The sequence below is a fragment of the Balaenoptera musculus genome, chromosome 20 (assembly GCF_009873245.2).
Source record: "Balaenoptera musculus isolate JJ_BM4_2016_0621 chromosome 20, mBalMus1.pri.v3, whole genome shotgun sequence".
Taxonomy (NCBI): domain Eukaryota; kingdom Metazoa; phylum Chordata; class Mammalia; order Artiodactyla; family Balaenopteridae; genus Balaenoptera; species Balaenoptera musculus.
The window spans coordinates 22,004,435-22,011,807 of record NC_045804.1 but is presented as its reverse complement, the minus strand read 5'-3'; positions in this window follow the sequence as shown (position 1 = coordinate 22,011,807).

Here is a 7,373-nt window from a genome sequence, read left to right as displayed (position 1 = left end):
GTGGTCCTCAGCTCTGCCCCCAGCGCTTAGCACATAGATGTCTGATAAAAGTTTGTGGAATTAAACTTTTTTTTTTTTTGAGCACCAAATATATGCAGGGTGTTGTTCTGGTGGGTGTATCAAGCTCCCAGAAGCCTGACTTGGTGGTAGGATCACTTGCAAGAATCTGCAAAGGAGTCTTACCTGAAAGGAAATATCAGGGACTTTTGTTGAATATTTAAAATTCAGTTTTAAGTTTCAATTCAGGCAGCGTTATTACTGTATGGAGGTGGGGAATGTGCCTTTTCCAGAGTTGACCACAAGCTTCCAGCTAGGTTGAGGAGAAGCAGGTGTGCCTCGGGCTTCACACCCAGGTGTAATTGTCTCTGTCGTGGCAGAAGCAGCACCTCCGCAGCCTGGATGTCCCCTTTGTGACCTCAGCAGCCCCGAACAAACTAGAATCTGTCTTCTTTTTCAGCTACGAGGCTGCCCCAATAGACCCACCTAAGTGAAACGGCCATCCTCTCTCCACTATGTCCCTCACAGTGCTCGGATAACTCTCGCGCTTAATCTATCTTGATCCTCACAATAACCTATTAACTTGGTAGGGCTTATTCATGTATTGTTACCTTTCAGAAAAGGAACTGGGGTTCAGAGTGAGTAGGGGTGTAGCGCTCAGGGCTGCCCAGCTCGAAGGCAGAGCTGAGGCGAGATTTCAGGTTGGCTGCTCTCTGAAGCTGAATTCTTTCTCTCATACTACACTCCTCCTCAAGAAATGAGCCCCTGAGCATGTCCGTGACCCAGCTCTTGTGCACAAGAGCCAGTTAGTTTTGTGGCCAGAGGACAGCTGTTCAAGCTGTGGTGTCGGGGGCGGCGGGGCTCTGCTCCAGGACAAGGAAGTAAAAAGCGTGGGTCCCCAACCGGGTCAGAATGTGTGGCTCTTCTTCTAGGAAACATGTAGCATCCCTAAGTCAGAGCTTTCTGCTCCACTTCCGGAAGAGGCCCAGGAGCTGGGGCTGGCTCCCCCCCCACGCCCAGGCAGTGGTCCCTGCACAGGACAGCCACAGCTACTTAGGCCGGCTGACCAGGATCTCGTGAAGGACTCTTTGTTAGGGGTATGTCGGAGAAGAGGCCATGGGGAGAATTACTGCCTTCACTTTGGGGCTACTTTTTTTGCTGATAACTTGGGTTTTCTTGATAGTCTTTAGTCCCAGAAACGCCATATTTACTTCACGAGATGTAGCTCCTCAAAATCAAATTCTATTGTTTGAGCCAACACATGCCCAGCTGTGAGTGGAAAGCTGTTTCTGGATAGCTTTCTACCCCTGGGAAGTGATGGAATAGGAACTCAGGGTGCCTCTACCCCCTCCTCTGACCTGATCTCTTTCTTTGACTAGCAAACCCCTATCTAGGCCAGATGAGAGCACCAAACAGTTTTCTTCTAAATTCTAAAGCAGTACACCTTCCGCCGGCTGGTCTGTTTCCCTGCCACTCTGAGTGAGCTGGAGAGCAGAAATCACCATCTGTTAAGCAAGGGAACTCAACTTGAAGACCTCTAAGGTCCGTTTTGGCTCTGACACTGTAGGGTTCTTTAAGAATCCGCATTGATATTGACCGCCATCTGGAAATTATAGGGTGTGTGACAATATGATGACCAGCAGGTGGCGTTGTGTTCCACCCGTGGTGATGGATGCTTGGAAGAGGAATGTTGGTGCCTTTTGTGTCATAAGTTAATGATAAGATGTTAATGTTTTAATCGAAATAAGCACTGATCTTAAAATGTGAAGATATTAGCTTTTCTCGCAGGAAATTTTCTGTCATAAAACCTTCACAAAAATCACTGAAGAGCCAACAATGATGGTCCTTCCAAGTCAAGATTTTATCCTGATTGGAAAGAGAGGCCATCTCCGGTTGGGAGAGCAGATTGTTTGGAAGCTTTACTTACCTCTTGTCAGCTTTTAGGGTAATTTGATTGTGAAAGTGTGAATTTTCTGGACAGAAAAGGGGAAGATATTAAATTGGTTTTAAAAAAAGTAAGTTTAATGTCTATCACAAATCAGTGTTAAAACACTAAAACTGTAACCAAAATAAATGTCTTACATTACAAAGAAATGGTCTTTTTTGTCCTTCTTATCATAGTTGATTTTCTTTTATACTTTTATGCTTAGCTTTTGTTTGCTTTTTCTAACGTTTTAAAGTAATCATCTAAAAATTAGCCCCCCTGATTAGTTACAGGTTCCATGATGATTACATTCATTCAGTAAATATTTATTGAACATCTCTCCAGTACCAGAAATTTCCTGTGTTAGGAATAGTCTTTAAAAATAATTTAATTTAAAAAAATTTCAGCTTTATTGTAGTGTAATTGACTGGAATATTCTTTTTTTAAATAATTAATTAATTAATTTATTTATTTTTGGCTGTGTTGGGTCTTCGTTGCTGCGCGCTGGCTTTCTCTAGTTGCGGTGAGCGGGGGCTACTCTTCGTTGCGGTGCGAGGGCTTCTCACTGCAGTGGCTTCTCTTGTTGTGGGGCATGGGCTCTAGGCAAGCGGGCTTCAGTAGTTGTGGCACATGGACTCAGTAGTTGTGGCTCACGGGCTCTAGAGCGCAGGCTCAGTAGTTGTGGCGCACGGGCTTAGTTGCACCACGGCATGTGGGATCTTCCCGGACCAGGGCTCGAACCCATGTCCCCTGCATTGGCAGGCAGATTCTTGACCACTGCGCTACCAAGGAAGTCCTGACTGGAATATTCTTGATTAGAGTGGTCCACTGCAAATGAGGGAGGTAAGATTTATGTTCCTAAGAAAGCAGGGGACAGGGGTGACAGTCTCAAGGTGGCCTCACGTGAAGATGACTGGGTGGCATTTTAGGATCTGAGTCATCCTGCAAGCAGGCAGTCCCCAACACCCCCTCCCTCCAGATGTCTTATAAATTCCTCCCTTAGCAGTAAGCTCCTTTATGATAAGCATTGCCTTTTTTCCCTCTGAATAAAAAACTTAGAGAAAATTGGGTGCCTTTTCTCCAGACAGAAAGAGCCTGGGCAGAAAAAGAGCCTCTCTGCTCTCCAGCTCCCCATCTGCAGCAGGAGGCAATTAGACTAGCTCAGCATTTGTCAAGCTTCTTTGGCAACATAATCTTTATATTTTCACACAAAATCTTAAGGCAGGGCACTGATATATAAAACTGGTAACATGTTTTTTTAAGTGTAAGTTACACTTAAAAAACATTTTAATTAAAAAGGCAATACTGTATATATACACAGTAATACATTCAAACAATACAAAAGGCTTAGAACAAGAAGTGAGTCTCTTACCCCAAACCTTCAATGCCTCTACCCCAGAGGAAGCCACTACTAAGTATGTCCCTTAGTATAAGCCCGTGCGCCACAACTACTGAGCCTGCTCTCTAGAGCCCGTGAGCCACAACTACTGAGCCCACCTGCCACAACTACTGAAGCCCACGTGCCTAGAGCCCGTGCTCCACAATAAGAGAAGCCACCACAATGAGAAGCCCGCACACCACAAGGAAGAGTAGCCCCTGCTCACCACAACTAGAGGAAGCCCGCGCGCAGCAATGAACACCCAACGCAGCCATAAGTAAATAAATAAATAAATTTATTTAAAAAAAAAATTCAATAGGGGGACTTCCCTGGTGCCACAGTGGATAGGACTCCACGCTCCCAGTGCAGGGGGCCCGGGTTCGATCCCTGGTCGGGGAACTGGATCCCACATGCAGGCTGCAACTAAGAGTTCACATGCCATAACTAAGGAGCTGGCGAGTTGCAAGTAAGGAGCCCTGGAGCCACAACTAAGGAGCCTGCCTGCCGCAACTAAGACCCGGTGCAACCAAATAAATAAAAATTTTTTTTTAAATAAATAAATTCAGTTTAAGGGACTTCCCTGGCGGTCCAGTAGTTAAGACTCCACACTTCCACTGCAGAGGGCCTGGATTTGATCCCTGGTCGGGGAACTAAGATCCCGCATGCCACGTGGTATGGCCAAATATATAAATAAATTCAATTAAAAAAATTTAACAGCCCAAACCGAGGGTTGGCAGCCTTGTGGAGAAACATGCTGTTATGGATTGAACTGTGTTCCTCCACAATTCATATGGTGAATCCAAGGACTTCAGAACGTGACCTTATTTGGAAGTAGGGTCGTTGCAGATGTAATTAGTTGAGATGAGGTCATGAGTGTGGGCGCTAATCCAATATGACTGATGTCCTCATAAGAAGGCGGAATTAGGACACAGACGTGCACACAGGGAGGACACCATGTGAAGATGAAGGTAGAGATCGGGGCGGGGGGGAAGCTTCTGCAAACCAAGGAATGCCGAAGATTGCCAGCAAGCCCCCAGAAGCTAGGGGAGCGGCACGGAACACTCTTCCTCGCAGCCCTCAGAAGGAACCAACCCTGCCAACACTTTGATCTCAGACTTCAGCCTCCAGAAACTATGAGACAATAAATTTTTGTTGTTTAAACTACCCAATCTGTGGTACTTTGTTTCAGCAGCCCTAGCAAACTAAGGCACATGCCCACTTGTATGTTGCTCATGGGCCTGGGGACTGTTTATCCTCTCAGACCCAGAATTCACTTCTGAAATAACCCTACAGTTAAAATAAAATACTTTGTGGAATACTACTCAGCAATAAAAAGGAAAAAATTGCTGATACACGCAACAACTCAAATGAATCTCCAGGGAATGATGCTGAGTGAAAAAAGCCAGTCCTAAAAGGTTACATCATGACTGATTCCATTTATATAACATATTTATTTGAAGTGACAGAACTGTAGAAATAGAGAACAGATTAGTGGTACCATAGGTTAGGAGTGAAGGGGAAGGGTATGCTTATAAAAGGGCAATGAGATCAGAGTTGTTCCTTGTCTTGACTGTGATGGTGGTTACTTGAACCAACACGTGATAAAGTTGCATAGAAACACACACACACGCACACACACACACACACGTACAAATAACACTGGGGAAATCTGAATAAGACTGGTGGATTGTATCAATGTTAGTATCCTGGTTTTTGCAAGATGTTACCATTGAGAGAAACTGGGCAAAGGGAACAGGGAATTTTCTCTGTATTAATTCTTACAAGTGCATGTGAATTTACAATGACCCCAAAATAAAAAGTTTAATTCAAAAAAATGACTTTGTCCAAGGATGTTCATAGCATCCCTACTGAGGATAGAGGAGCATCGGAAATAACCTAAACTACCCACAACAGAAGTCAGCTAAAGCCCTGAGGGTTTAACTCTGGGGAGTGTTGTCTAGCTCTGAACAATGACAAGTTTGTGGACTGAATAAATATAAAACTGAATTAGTGTTACGTGAAAAAGCAGATGGCATCACAGCAGGTTCTCTCTGAGCCATTTTGTGAAAAGCATGGCTATACCTTGGCAGAGAGTTAATTCAAAAGGATGGAGATAATTTAGAAGTTCAAGTCCACTGGATCCTTCTTTTCCTTCTCCTCCTCCTTCTCCTCCTTCTTCTCTCTACCTCTCGCTCTCTCTTTAAACATTACTTCAGTTTCAAATAAAATGATAACAATAAAATGAAATGAAATCCTGAGCTTTGCCATCCTCTGATCGTTGGCTCCTCCTTCCGTCTCCAGCAGGTGGCAGAAGTATTCCAAGGATGGTCCCCACGGTCTCCGTTTCCTGTGGATGAACTGCAGATCCCAACAGCAGGTGGGGCTCCAGCATCAGTCCCGCCAGCTCAAGGAATCCAGACATCAGAACTGCCCTCTCCGAAATCCAGGGCAAGAAGGCAGTTGTCCAGCCACAATGGGGTTAACGGTCCACATTCCAGAGGAAGGGAATAGGAGGCTGGAGGGTCACAGACAAAGGGAGAGGGTTCTGAGGGCCCCCTTCTCACAACATCACCAGCTCTGTTGGGAGAGATAGATCACCCGCAACAATGGCCACAGCTGTTTTCGTCTGCCCTGAAGGAAACTGACTTAGGAAGCAGGTATCAGAGAGGGCCCTTCCTGCAGGGGCTTCTGTCTGGCTTGTAAAACTGTCAGAGCAGCTGCATTCATGTGTCGAGTGATGGATGATGGAAAGGAGGGACAGAAGGCCGCAGATGGACACGGAGACTTACAAGTCGAGGCAGGTGGCAGAGGCTTTGCAGAGGCTCTGCAGGTGGGGTGCACTGATTCATTGCCCACTGAAAATACCAAGGGACCTGAGCCACAGCCCGCTTCCCAGCCTCCTTCAGGGCCAGGAGTGGGTGCGCCTCCTCAAACAATCTGTCTGCAGTGAAAGCTTCCGCTGGCCCTCTTTCTTGTCCTGCATCTCAGGTGTGAACATTCCTCCCCCGGGCCCCTCTTTCTTCTCTGGGGCCAAGGTAGCAATTCCTTTTGAGTTCTCTGTGGCTAGCTGGACCTGGGATGGCTTCACAGAATGCACCCGTGCTATGCACCAATAAGGTTTTCCATATAGGACTCAAAGCTGGTTTTGAAAAATGTAATGGGCTGGGAGACAAGAAAAAAAAAATATCAGCACTAAAAATGCTGGCTTTCACTTTTGCTAAGAAAAGGGGTTTTGTGCTCTCCACTCCTACCCACAGCCTGGCCCAGGAAATAACTGCCTTTGGCCCATCAGCCTGCCAAGAAGTGCCTGTCACCAAGCACAGGATCCCCGAGGAGCATGAGCTGAGTTTTCCTCCTTGTCTCCATCACCAGAGCCTGTTGACTTCTCATCCTGGCCTTGAAACCAGAATCCCTGCCCCCTCAGCCAAGTGGAAGCCCTAGCTGTGGTCCTCCAGTTTTCCCTCTTGTCTTCCAGAGGGATGACAAGAGGGGCTTTCCTGGTCAGGATAATTGATGCTGAGCTGCATGGGGTTGGGACCAATGAGATTTCTTAAAAAGTAGCCTTCTGCCTCTGCCTGGGTCCGTGAGGGCCAAATAGACACCCCTAGGGCCGTTTTATTTTGGTGGGGTGACAAATGAACTTGGCCTGAGAAATGGGATCGGCTGGGCTAAGACCTGTGGAGAACTCAGAGCTGCTGTTTTCTATGTTAAGTTGGTCCAAAGTTTGTTTCGAGGAAGCCCGAGGGGCCCAGGGAGGTAGAGATTAGGAGCTGGAGCTCATTCTGATATCTGAAAACCGCAGCCGCCTGCACGCGGGAGGCTCTGAGAGCAGGCTTGCCTCACACGCCCCCTCACTGTGGGTCACCTGGGAGAACCAGCAGCAATTTGGGAGATTTCTGAGCTCAAGGAGGAGTCTTTGGGGAGGGCTTGCTCGGAGCACACCCTGTTCCCTCCCCCTGGGCTGAGGGAAGCATGGGACCAGCCCTGCCCCAGCCTGTCCTCATTGGCTGGCATAAGGCAGAGGGGGCTTTAAAAAGGCAAACGAGTCTGGGCTGGGGACCAGAGCCTGTGCTA